The sequence below is a fragment of the Arachis ipaensis genome, chromosome B5 (assembly GCF_059453495.1).
Source record: "Arachis ipaensis isolate K30076 ecotype BB chromosome B5, ASM5945349v1, whole genome shotgun sequence".
NCBI classification, from domain to species: domain Eukaryota; kingdom Viridiplantae; phylum Streptophyta; class Magnoliopsida; order Fabales; family Fabaceae; genus Arachis; species Arachis ipaensis.
Window position 1 is genome coordinate 49,466,350 of NC_142440.1, and position 14,441 is coordinate 49,480,790.

Consider the following 14,441-nt stretch of genomic DNA (forward strand, 5'->3'; position numbering starts at 1 on the left):
AAAAAAGAGCTTTGGGACACACTTTGAAGTTGGAGCACACTTTGGAGGCTTAGACCACGCTTTTAAAAGCGTGGCACATGACCAAATTAAAGGAGATTGGCAATCAGCACACAAAGCTCCGCTCTTGCCAAGAGTAGAGCATTATCGTGATGCAAAAAATGAGCTTGGAAGCAAAATTTTCACTAAGTTAAAATTTGGGCGCTCATAGCATGACCATGCCTCCTTCAAAGGGCTATAACTTGAGCTACAGATGTCCGATTGATGTGCTTTTAGTTGCGTTGGAAAGCTGACATTCAGAGCTTTCCAACGATATATGGCAATCCATATTTGGCATGAAATTGAGGCACGAGTGAAATACATCTTTAAGGGCCAAAAACAAGCAAAAAAATTAGCCAATACTTCTACCAAGGTTCGAAGCTGGAGCCTCACTCCAAAGCAAAATAGCGCTCTCAAGGAGAGCACAGCGCTCTCTTAGAGAGCATTGTTGTGCTCTCTCCCAAAGAAAATACAAGGAAATTGGGCAAGAGTGCAATCCCCAAGGCTTGAACACGGATACATCACTAAGGAAGCAAGGATGCTACGCTCTTGGGGAGAGCTGAGCGTTACATTGACACAGCCAGGGAGCACTGCTGCGCACACCAAAAGGGCCAAGGAAACAAGCACCAATGCTGCACTCTTGGTGAGAGCCGAGCATTGCCCTGGGAGTGTCACCCATGGGCCAAAATTCAACCAAAATTCCATTTAAATTCAATTCCTCATCCAAATTGAATCAAGAACAATCAAACCCATCTCTCTTCAAATCCAAAGCAAGTAAAGCCCACATCATCACTCAAAGGCACAAGAACAAGCTAGAATTAGGATTTTCATTTAATTTGTTTTTCATTTCAATTTCATTTTATTTTTATTTTGTAAAAAGCCTATATAAAGGCATCATTCTCATTTTCATGAGGAGGTTGGCTCTAATAGAGAGCATTAGAAGGCTGGCTCCACTAGGGAGCATTAGGATTAGAGAGCTATCTTCTAGTTTTTCTTTCCTTAAATTTGAATCTTGGATTGAGAAGTGAAGGAATTCTGTTTCCCTCTTGGTCTAAGATTTCTCTTGGTTGTTCTTCTGCATAATTTCAGAGAATTGAGAATTGAATCTGAGTTTTCATTTATTGCTTTCATCTTTAATTTTCTTGTATCTTGTTCTCTGTTGGATCAAGGAAGGGAGTGAGATCTAGACTTGTTTTCTAGTCTTATTGAGCTCCTGAGATCTTCAACCTCTCATTTTGATTTTGAAATTGAGTTGAATTTAATTTCTGTTTGCTTCTTCAAGCAATTCTGTTTAAAATCTCCTGCATTTGATTTCACATTCTGGTTCTCGAATTGATTGCTCTCTGTTCTCATTGTTCTCAATTTACTTTCCTGCACTTTTGTTCCTCTGTACTTTACATTTGAGTTGTTGTGATCTTGATTTATTTTCCTGTAATTTACAATTCCTGTAATTATTTTAATTCTTGAATTACTGCTTCCTTTAATTTCCCTGCACCCAACCCCCTCTACTTTTCAAGCAATTTACTTTTCTTGCAATTTAAGTTTCAACTCTTTTACTTTCTTGCTCTTTAAGTTTCAGTAATTTAATTCTTCTGCACCTTTAATTCACTACACTTTTACTTTCTATTGATCAACTTCACACAATTCACTCAATGTTAGCTTGACTAAACTAATCATCCACCAAAGTTGCTTGATCCATCAATCCCAGTGGGATTGACCTCACTCTAAGTGAGTTTTACTACTTGATGCGACCCGGTACATGATATGTGGAAAATGATCCAACACAAAACTCACCGGCAAGTGTACCGGGTCGCATAAAGTAATAATAACTCACATGAGTGAGGTCGATCCCACAGGGATTGAAGGATTGAACAATTTTAGTTTAGTGGTTGATTTAGTCAAGCGAATCAAATATTGGTTGAGTGATTTGTGCTTTGCAGAAACTAAATTGCTTGCAATGTAAAGGGAGAGGGGTAAAGTGCAGTAAATTAAAGAGCAGGAAAGTAAAGAGGCAGAATTTTAAAGTTCAAGTAATGTAAATTGCAGAAACTTAGATTGCAAGAAATGTAAATGGCTGAAGCTTAAAGTGCAAGAAATATAAATTGCTTGAATCATAAAAGGAATTGGGAATTGGGATTGCAAAATTTAAACAAGCAGAATTAAATTTCATCAAACAGCAAAGCAAAAGATGAATTGAATTGGAATGGATCTCAAACAGAAGAGTAAAAATGCTTTGAGAATTGTAAAGATAGAAAGGCAGTGCTTAATTTGCAGCAATGTAAAAGAAGTTGAAGATCTCAGGAGTGGAAGAGACTAGATAACAAGTCTAGATCTCAAATCATTCCTTGATCTAACAAGAACAATTGCAAAAGGAACAAAGAAAAGTAAATTGTAGAGAGAGTAGAAAATGAAGCAGTAAATGGAAATTGGAATTCAATGATGCAGAAAATTAAACAAGATCTCAAGGTGAGATTGAAACAGAAGTTCTTCAATTCTCTACCCAAGATCCAAAGCAAGAAAATTAAAGAGTGCTCAAGCAAGAACCAAGAAGAAGAGAGATCAATTCTCCTTCTCAATTCTCTGAAATCTGAATTCAAAAGCAAAAAGCTCAAAATTCAAAGGAAAGCTAAAAAGGAAAATTCAAAGTAAAGTCTAGAGGGTCAAAAAGGTCCTAATTACATCAAACTAACTCCTATTTATACACTTTCTATTCTTGGATTTTGGAATTTGGATGGGCTTTTGATTTGGTGAAGAAATGAATTAAGTTGGATTTTTAATTGAATTTCAGCCCATGAAGAAATTTGCTTCCAGGGGGATGCTCAACTCACAAAGTGAGCTGAGCTTTGTGACTTAGTGTGGGGAGGCCTTGGTAGCGTGCTGTTGCTTGGGATGCATCAGGGGAAAACTCAGCTCACTTTGTGAGTTGAGCATTGGTGCCTTGGTGCCAATTTGTTGCGTGCTTGTGTGCTCCTGGACCGTGTCAACTTTGTTGCGCTCCCCATCCCTGGCCGTGTCAAGATGTGCCTCATGCACCAAGAAGTAGCGCTCAGCTCTCCAAGTGAGTTGAGCCTTGGGACATCCAAGGGAAGGTCCTTGGTTTGAAACCCATGGGAAGCATGCGCTGCCCCTTTTCTTTGGTTTCCTTGCTTCCTTGCTTCCTCAAGGTGTGGGGTTCGAACCTTGGGGACTGCATTTGGCCATTTTTAGCTTATTTTTCCTTGTGGATAGCGCCTCCCCCATCCCCCTTGGTCATGAGTTCAAGCCCTGGAGCATGCATTGCAACTTATTTTCCTTGAATTATTTCTTTGGTGCTCTTGATAATGCTCACTTTGTGAGCTGAGCTTGGTTTCTTCTTTCCTTGTTTCTTGGCCTCATGTTGTGCTTAGCTCACAAAGTGAGCAGAGCTTTGTGCCTTGGTCTCCTGGGAGTAAGTGTAGCGCTCACTTAGTGAGCTTGGTGCTCTTGGAGTGAGCTTCATGGTTTGTTGCGCCACACTTCCTCCTTTCTTGGCCACACTTTTCCTTCCTTGAGCCACACTTCTTAGGCCACGCTTTCTTCTTTTCTTCTTTTCTTCACCTACAATTAATCAAAACAACCAATCAAAGTATCACCAAATTCACAAGGTTCATAAATCATTAAAAATCAATTAAATTTAGCTTAAACCTCATGATTTAGCATCAATTACATGGTGGTTGTTTGATTTAGAGAAGTCATGCATTTCCATTCCAAATTACTTACTTAGGATGCAAGAAAGTGCATAAAACCAAATAAAAAATAAAGAAAAAGGCTAGTAAAACTAGGCTAAGATGACTTGTCATCACAACACCAAACTTAAAACTTGCTTGTCCCCAAGCAAGAAAAGAATTATGCTCAAAGGTTCTTTCAATTAGAATGGATTTAAAGAATCACATGTGCTATCCTGTGAGTGAAGTGATTAAGTGACAGTGGGGTAAACTCTAAATTATATGCTCATGCAAGGGCTTCAATGCTTACTAGTCCCCACATCTTGGAAGTCTTAGGTCTTAGGACTTTAATCCAAATGATATCATGGAGATCTCTCTATAGGTAATCACCTTGAAGCAGCTTATAGTTTCTGTGCTTTGGCCTTGACTCTAAGTGTCATGTCTCAAAGCGGCTCTTTAGATAAGCTTTCAATCAATACTCCTAAATCAATTGGTTTTAAGGTATTAGGTGTTGAAGCACCACTTAGGATTTACTTGCTCAAGCCTCTCTCTTTGACACAATTCGACCACAAGCATTTACTAGGATAATAACTCTTTGAGTTCTTGTTTCTTTCTTCTTTTCTGCTTAGTAATTAATGCTCAGAGCCTTGGGCTTTGTTCTCTTTGTTTTTATATCTTCTTTATTTTCTTTTATTTGCTGCTTCTTAGATCAATAAATGTTCGAAAATCTCCACAATAATTCTTTGAACTCTATGTCCTACCTATGAGCTCCCATGCAAGTTTTCATAAGCATGCAACCTCAATGCATAATCACACAACCAGAACCACCACTTCTCCTAATCTTTTGCTTGCCTCAAAATTGTTTAATTCCTCAATCCTTCTTTTCAAAGAACTATCATGTGGTGCCCTTTTTTTTGAAATCTTGAGTACACGCAAGTTTGAAAAGTGTAGTGTTGTGAATAATCAAACATCTTAATTATTGAAGTATTATAGAACTTTACTAAACAAATAGACAGACAGGGATATAACATCACTTTCAATCACAGCAATATCTGATGTAGAATAATCACTTAACAATACAACCTTTTGGAGTTTACTTGCTTTCCTTCTTCTCATCATCATCATTACTGGTTTTAGTATTCCTCTTTCATTTCTTTGGGTGATGATGCTTAATCCTTCCAAAAGCTTGTGTGACATTCTGCAATGATTTTGAAAGTTGCTTGTTCCCAAGCACTTGAAAAATGGTCAGCGTGCATGAATTATTTGTGGGCTTTTGAACTTACTTTGGTGTGAGAACACCAAACTTAGTACCTTGCCAATGGTTCTCATGCATCAAATTAACCATGTGTGAAACTCTTTTTCTTTTTTTTTTGAAAGCAATAAAACTGAAAACTAAGAAACAGCAAAATAGTTAATTAGTTTATCTAAATGCTCGAAGCTAGCATTATGCAGAAGGTAAGAATATGTTTTATGATGGGATTTTGGTGGAACACCAAACTTAGAATCCTTCATTCTCCCTTAAATTGTTTTGGTGTGCAACACCAAACTTAGCTTCTTGCAATATAGATAAAACTGATTAGCCTTTTTATTGAAATAGCTATGAAAAGAAAACTACCTCAGGTTGGGTTGCCTCCCAACAAGCACTTCTTTATTATCATTAGCTTGACATCCTTCATTCTGTGCTCATGGAAGTTCAAAATCTTGTTGCCTTTGATTTTCTCCTCTCATCCTGAGCTTCCTTTCCTCTGTTTCTTCTTGTGAAATTTCTCTGTGATGCTTTTCTTGGATGAGTAATTCTTTTCCCATAGCCCTCTCATTTTCCTTCAGAATTGCTTTCCATTTCTCCAACCTAGCAGCTTTTTCGTTGTCTTTTGGGTCATTTTCAATGACTCTAGAGATGATATTTGCCTTCTTCTCACCCGTTTCAGCAAAGTGCTTAGCTAATTATTGCATTTGCTTCTCAATTCTTCTTATTGAGGCTTCCTGATCCTTCATTGTCACCTCTTGGTGCTTCATCATTCTCTCTATTAAGATCTCCAAGTTGGTGATCCTCTGAGATTCTTGTGAGATTAGTTGTTTGTGGGGTGTTGGGGGTTGGAAATGTGTGCATTGGGGTGGTGCGTGATGGTTGTTGTTGTGAGGGTGGTTTTTATGCTGGTTTTTTAAAGTTGGGGTTGTTGCAGTTGAAGTCCCTTGGTCTTTGATTTTGGTGTTCGACCGCCCTCCAGTTGGAATGAGTCCTCCAGGGTGGGTTGTACACATCATTCTGAGACCTGTGTTGGAACATGTTAGAGGAACTGTTTGGAGAGTGTGATTGCTCATAACTTTGTTGCTCATGGTTAATTGCTCCAAAACCTTGTTCAGGTTGATTCCAACCGTATGAGTTTTGAGTTAGGTTGTATGCATGTACTACAGCAGTTTGCAGCTCATTAATTTTTCTGACCATCATATCTAGTTGTTGTAGAGTCTGCTGATGCATCTGCTTGTTTTGGTTCATGACTGCACAGACACCTTCAATTTCCTTCCCTTGTGTGAATGGTTGCACTTCTGCCTCTGGTTTAACAATTCCCTGAGGTGGTTTCAACTTGGCTAGGAGTTTATTCATTAGTTCTTCCCATCCAATGATGCTTCCTTGTGGGAAAGCTTCAAACCATTGAGCAACACCGTTCATGGTGATGAGTGGATGCTTCAAGTTATGGGTTGCATTATCATCTAAAGTGGGGACATTACTTCCATGATTACTGGAATTCGTTGAGTTCCCCTCCATGATCTGCACAATCACAAATGGTCCAAATGAAGATAGAGTATATTCATGCCAGAATATGGTTAGAGGATTAGTTGACACAATGTGTCAAATAGTTGATAAACTTGAAAGATTAATGGAAGAAAATTGCTTCTCTCGTATATTCTACAAGCTATGAGGATCACACAAAGCCAGAGAAACCAAGAAAACTTCACTCTATTGCTAAAGTGAAGTTTCAATTAGTTCAAGTAAAAATTCAAACAGTTAGTGGGTTAGTAACGAAAAATGAAGAAACAGAAAAGAGAAAGTGCTTGATCTAGATCTCCACTTCACTTAATCATTGTCAATCTAATCAATCCCCAGCAACGGTGCCAAAAACTTGATGTGTGGAAAATGATCCAACACAAAACTCACTGGCAAGTGTACTGGGTCGCATCAACTAATAATAACTCACATGAGTGAGGTCGATCCTACAGGGATTGAAGGATTGAACAATTTTAGTTTAGTGGTTGATTTAGTCAAGCGAATCAAGTATTTGTTGAGTGATTTGTGCTTTGCAGAAACTAAATTGCTTGAAATGTAAAGGGAGAGGGTGTAAAGTGCAGTAAATTAAAGAGTAGGAAAGTAAAGAGGTAGAATCTTAAAGTTCAAGTAATGTAAATTGCAGAAACTTAGATTGCAAGAAATGTAAATGGCTGAAGCTTAAAGTGCAAGAAATGTAAATTGCTTGAATCATAAAAGGAATTGGGAATTGGGATTGCAGAATTTAAACAAGCAGAATTAAATTTCATCAAACAGCAAAGCAAAAGATGAATTGAATTGGAATGGATCTCAAACAGAAGAGTAAAAATGCTTTGAGAATTGTAAAGACAGAAAGGCAGTGCTTAATTTCCAGCAATGTAAAAGAGGTTGAAGATCTCAGGAGTGGAAGAGACTAGATAACAAGTCTAGATCTCAAATCCTTCCTTGATCTAACAAGAACAATTGCAAAAGGAAAAAAGAAAAGTAAATTGCAGAGAGAGTAGAAGATGAAGCAGTAAATGGAAATTGGAATTCAATTATGCAGAAAATTAAACAAGATCTCAAGGTGAGATTGAAACAGAAGTTCTTCAATTCTCTACCAAAGATCCAAAGCAAGAAAATTAAAGAGTGCTCAAGCAAGAACCAAGAAGAAGAGAGATCAATTCTCCTTCTCAATTCTCTGAAATCTGAATTCAAAAACAAAAAGCTCAAAATTCAAAGGAAAGCTAAAAAGGAAAATTCAAAGTAAAGTCTAGAGGGTCAAAAAGGTCCTAATTACATCAAACTAACTCCTATTTATACACTTTCTATTCTTGGATTTTGGAATTTGGATGGGCTTTTGATTTGGTGAAGAAATGAATTAAGTTGGATTTTTAATTGAATTTCAGCCCATGAAGAAATTTGCTTCCAGGGGGATGCTCAGCTCACAAAGTGAGCTGAGCTTTGTGACTTAGTGTGGGGAGGCCTTGGTAGCGTGCTGTTGCTTGGGATACATCAGGGGAAAACTCAGCTCACTTTGTGAGCTGAGCATTGGTGCCTTGGTGCCAATTTGTTGCGCGCTTGTGTGCTCCTGGACCGTGTCAACTTTGTTGCGCTCCCCATCCCTGGCCGTGTCAAGATGTGCCTCATGCACCAAGAAGTAGCGCTCAGCTCTCCAAGTGAGCTGAGCCTTGGGACATCCAAGGGAAGGTCCTTGGTTCGAAACCCATGGGAAGCATGCGCTGCCCCTTTTCTTTGGTTGCCTTGCTTCCTTGCTTCCTCAAGGTGTGGGGTTCGAACCTTGGGGACTGCATTTGGCCATTTTTAGCTTACTTTTCCTTGTGGATAGCACCTCCCCCATCCCCCTTGGTCATGAGTTCAAGCCCTGGAGCATGCATTTGCAACTTATTTTCCTTGAATTATTTCTTTGGTGCTCTCGATAATGCTCACTTTGTGTGCTGAGCTTGGTTTCTTCTTTCCTTGTTTCTTTGCCTCATGTTGTGCTCAGCTCACAAAGTGAGCAGAGCTTTGTGCCTTGGTCTCCTGGGAGTAAGTGTAGCGCTCACTTAGTGAGCTTGGTGCTCTTGGAGTGAGCTTCATGGTTTGTTGCGCCACACTTCCTCCTCTCTTGGCCACACTTTTTCTTCCTTGAGCCACACTTCTTAGGCAACGCTTTCTTCTTTTCTTCTTTTCTTCACCTACAATTAATCAAAACAACCAATCAAAGTATCACCAAATTCACAAGGTTCATAAATCATTAAAAATCAACTAAATTTAGCTTAAACCTCATGATTTAGCATCAATTACATGGTAGTTGTTTGATTTAGAGAAGTCATGCATTTCCATTCCAAATTACTTACTTAGAATGCAAGAAAGTGCATAAAACCAAATAAAAAATAAAGAAAAAGGCTAGTAAAACTAGGCTAAGATGACTTGTCATCAGTACACTTGCCGGTGAGTTTTAGGTATTGGAATTTCGGTTTCAACCCATCAAGTTTTTGGCGCCGTTGCCGGGAATTGATTTAGATCAACAATGATTAAGTGGGTGAGAAGTCTAGATCAAGCATTTTCTTTATTTTTGTTCTCTGTTTTAAGTTGATAGCAAGGTGTTTGAGCTATTGCCTCACTAAGAAATTCTTTCTCTGTGACATGAATTTCAATTTTCATTGATGTTGCGTTTTACAAAATACAAATGGAGTTCAACTCATCTTGTGGTCAAACAAAATTTTATGGGATATCACCCACCATCACCAATCTCTAATGATGGCTGGGAATATCACCAAGAAAATACAAATTCTGAGCACTACAATTCATGGAAATTTGCTTCAGAGACACAAGATGAGCAAGAAAACCATATGGGATACTTCCTTCCACCACAAAATGATGCAAGTCATGATTCTAATGGTGGCTGGGAAGGGAATTCTAATGCTCCATATGATATTCATCCAAAGATATCATCACTTGACCATGCTTCAACAAAAAGCCCCTTTCAAAACTCACCACCCACACAAACTTCCATGAACCACTCAAGGTTCTCAAAGCTTGAGTCCATGCTCAAAAGATATGAGGAGAAGACAACGAAAGTTTGAAAAGAACAAGAGAACTCCCTCAAAAACATGGAAGTGATGTTAGATCAATTGTTGAGTGCAATGAAGAAAGTGGAAAAACAAGATGAGGAAGACACTGTGTCAAGTAAAAGTTCAATGGAAAAGGAGGTTGTGGAGGTGTTTGAACCTGTGGCTTTATATTCACAAAAGCTACTTGAGGTGACCATGAAACATAAAGATTTCCTCCCAAAAGAATTAATGGAAAATCATGAAGAAGAAATGAAGGAAGATACTCAAGAGAATTCACACTCAAGTGAAGTAGAGAAGTGCACAGAGGAAGAGCTCATTGAACCACCATTGCAAGGAACTCTTGATGAAGACAAAACTCCAATAATCACACAGTAACCAAGTTTTGAATTCAAAGAAGTGAAGGCAACTAGCAAGAGCACCAATCCTGTCCCTGATCCAGCAAGCAAGATTAATCAAGCCATTTGCAAAAGGAAGCTTGCTGAGGAAAGGCCAAGACAAGGGACAGTAGCTGAATATTCTCCCCCCTTAAGGTCATTCCTCTTAACAAACTGGAAGAAGAGGAAGAAAGTGAACAACATGTCAACCGTAGGTATAATTTCTCTTCTCTGCTTTGTTTTCTCTCTTTGCTTTGTTTAAATTCAATAAATTGGCATATGGTTACATTCTAAGTTTGGTGTTGCCCTGCAACAATTTGTTTTCAATCCCTTTGAATGATTGCATCAATTCTACATGGAAGTGTCACACTAAGATTCTAAGTTTGGTGTGCCACTTATTTTTCTATGCAATTCATTCAGCAACACCACTTGTTTGGATAATCATAATGTTCTTTGCACTGTTATCTTTCTTTTAGTATGACAAATTCTTGGCTTGGTAATTGTATTTAACATATAACAGTTTTATTTGCTTAGTTTTTATTCAAATAAATTGACATAGGATTGCATTCTAAGTTTGGTGTTGCTATGCAACAAAAATTTGGTTCCCATATCTACTAAATACTTGCATCAATTCCAAGTGAAAGTGTCACACTAAGTTTGGTGTGCCACTTATCTTTTATGCAATGTATTGTGCTCACCTTCTTATGTTTGCAATCAAAATGTCTCTGTCTCTTGTGCCTTAATTGTTATCTTTAATTTTGCTTGCTTAAAACACATGTACTACTAACATTTCATTGTATAAGACATTCATGATTCATCTTAGCCCCATAGCCATTGTTCTAATTGTTTCTTGAGGATGAACAAGCATTCTGAGTTTGGCAAGAGAAAGGGAAGAATGGGAGGAAAATGACAACAATAGAGAAGATGAATTACAAGGTTGTAAAGTTCCTTTTCCTCTCCTTTGTTTCCGGCACTTTAAATTGCATGATTGTCTTTTCTCTGTATGCATGTGTGGTATGAATGAGCATAGCCTGAATTATGATCTGTAACATGTTGCCATGCCATTATGACTACCAACTTGAGTTTTGTAAAGTTCAAAGCAGTAAAGTATCATGATCATAAACAAACAAGGCATTAAAAAAGAGATTAGCATGTGCATATAAGTTTTGGAAATCTAGTATGATTAATTGTTACTCAATTGCATTAGATTTTATTTAATTGAAGTTTTCATCTAGGACATTTTATGAAATCTTTTGAAATCATGAAAACCTTGAAGGAAGTAAATGCAAATAAAGCAAGAAAGAAAAAGGGAAAGAATGAGAAAGCTGAAGGCTTTGAGTACCAATGACAATTAATTTTTTAAGTACTTGTGGTGTTTATGTATCAAGCCAAATGCTTGAAAACAAAACACTTAGAGTCAAGGTTAGGCTCAAAGTGCAAATGCACTCCCTCAAAGCTCAAGGCTCTGAGCATCAATGATTAGAGAGTCAAGAAAAGAAACAAATGAGCTTAATGAAGTCCTCTAATTAAATGCTTGTGGTGCTTATGTATCAAGTGGTAATACTTGAAAACAAAGCATTTAGAGTCGTAGATTTGTTATCAACTCATGGGGCAAAGCACCCAAAAGGAGAAGCTAATAAGAAAATAAAAAAAAAAGCTTGTTTCAAGGAAGAAATACAAGAAAAAGATTTCATAAAATGAGCTAGATAGAAGCATCAATCATTTACATTTCTTTTGTGATTGTAGCATGCATAGAAAACTAGCTGACCATGAACATTGAGTTGCTATTCTTCTTACCTTGGATTGTCAATCTTTATTGCATGATTCTTTTCTTGCTTGAGGACAAGCAAGGTTTAAGTTTGGTGTTGTGATGACATGTCACCATGTCATGTTTTTCTATGCTTTTTCATACAAGAAATTGATGATTTGTGCTTAAATATTGAATGCTTTTGTGCTTAAATGGTATATTTTCTTGATCTTTTAATTTTATAAATCTTGTAGGAAATAAGAAGAAAAAGAAGCAAAGAAGCACAAAATAAGCTAAAAAAGAGAAAAAAAGAGCTTTGGGACACACTTTGAAGTTGGAGCACACTTTGGAGGCTTAGACTGATGGGTTGGAAACAAATTCCAACACCTTAAAACTCACCGGCAAGTATACTGGGTCGCATCAAGTAGTAAAACTCACTTAGAGTGAGGTCGATCTCACAGGGATTGATGGATCAAGCAACTTTAGTGGGTGATTAGTTTAGTCAAGCTAACATTGGTGAGTGATAATTGATGCAGCAGAAAGTAAATGACAAGAAAATTTAAAGTGCAAAAAGTAAATTGGACAGAAACTTAAAGAGCAAGAAATATAAATTGCAGAAACTTAAATGACAAGAAATGTAAATTGCATCAAATCTAAAGGAGGGTTGGGTGCTGGAAATTAAAGAAAGCAATAGATCAAAGCTTAGAACTCTTGCAGAAAGCTTAAATTGTAGGAAAGTAAATTGAGAGCAATGTAAACAGAGAAGCAAAATTGCAGTGAATCAGGATTTTAGAGCAATTGCAGAGGAATTTAAAATTGTGCAGGAAATGTAAATGAGATTTGCAGCAAGCTTAATGTAAACTGAATTGAGGAACTAAATAGAAAGTAAAATGCAGCTTAATTGCAATAGTTAAAAGGAAGTTGAAGATCTCAGGGGTTGGATGAGACTAGAGAACAAGTCTAGATCTCAATTCCTTCCTTGATCCAACAAAGAATAATTGCAAAAGAAGCAGAAGAACAAATTGCAGAAGAAAATAGAGAAGAAAGCAGTAAAGAGAATTTGGATTCAAATCACAGTTTCTAGAATTATGCAGAAAAATAAACAAAGAGATCTCAAGGTGAGGTTGAGACAGAATTTCCTCAACTCTTCACTTTCAAGATCCAAGACAAGAAGTAAGAAATGCAAAAGCAAGAACAAGGAGAAGAGACTCAGCTCTCAATCCCAATTCCCCCTAGTGCTCTCTAGTAGAGCCAGCCTCTTAATACTCTCTATAAGAGCTGGTATGCGAAATTGTTATCCCTGGGGTTGTAAAATTTGTTGTTCGTTCTCTCCCTGGCAATGGCGCCAATAACTGGTGTACAATACCATGGTCCAAACATAACTTCACAACTTCGCACAACTAACTAGCAAGTGCACTGGGTCGTCCAAGTAATAAAACTTTACGTGAGTAAGGGTCGATCCCACGGAGATTGTTGGTAGGAAGCAAGCTATGGTCATCTTGTTAATCTCAGTCAGGCGGATATCAAATGGTTATGGAGTTTTCGAATAATAATAATAAATAAACAGAAAATAAAGATAAAAATACTTATGTAATTCATTGGTGATAATTTCAGACAAGCGTATAGAGATGCTTTTGTTCCTCTGAATCTCTGCTTTCCTGCTGTCTTCATCCAATTAGTCTTACTCCTTTCCAAGGCAAGCTTTCTGTAAGGGCATCACCATTGTCAATGGCTACATCCCATCCTCTCTGTGAAAATGGTCCAAATGCTCTGTCACGGCATGGATAATCATCTAGAGGTTCTCGATCATACTGGAATAGGATTTACTATCCTTTTGCGTCTATCACTACGCCTAGCACTCGCGAGTTTGAAGTTCGTCACAGCCATCCCTTCCCAGATCCTACTCGGAATACCACAGACAAGGTTTAGACTTTCTGGATCTCAGGAATGGCCATCCATGGGTTCTAACTTATACCACGAAGATACTGATAACTCGGACTCGGTCCCCTGTATTAGATATCTAAGAGATACTCATTCTAGCTTGGTTGCATGTAGAACGGAAGTGTTTGTCAGGCACGCGTTCATAAGTGAGAATGATGATGAGCGTCACATAATCATCACATTCATCATGTTCTTGGGTGCGAATGGATATCTTAGAAGCGGAATAAGTTGAATTGAATAGAAAATAGTAGTACTTTGCATTAAATCATTAGGAACACCAGAGCTCCACACCTTAATCTATGGAGTGCAAAAATTCTACCGTTGAAAATACATAAGTAATGAAGGTCCCGGCATGGCCGAATGGCCAGCCCCCAAACGTGATCAATAGATGAAACTAAAGATCATAAGATGATCCAAAGATGTCTAATACAATAGTAAAAAGTCCTATTTATACTAAACTAGTTACTAGGGTTTACAAAAGTAAGTAATTGATGCATAAATCCACTTCCGGGGCCCACTTGGTGTGTGCTTGGGATGAGCTTGAAGTTTACACGTGGAGAGGTCATTCTTGGAGTTGAACGGCAGTTTGTAACATGTTTCTGGCGTTCAATTCTGGTTCGTGACGTGTTTCTGGTGTTTAACTCCAGACTGCAGCGTAGAACTGGCGTTCAACGCCCTTTTGCGTCATCTAAACTCTGCCAAAGTATGAATCATTATATCTTGCTGAAAAGCCCTGGATGTCTACTTTCCAACGCAATTGGAAGCGCGCCATTTTGAGTTTTGTAGCTCCAGAAAATCCACTTTGAGTGCAGGGAGGTCAGAATCCAACAGCATCAGCAG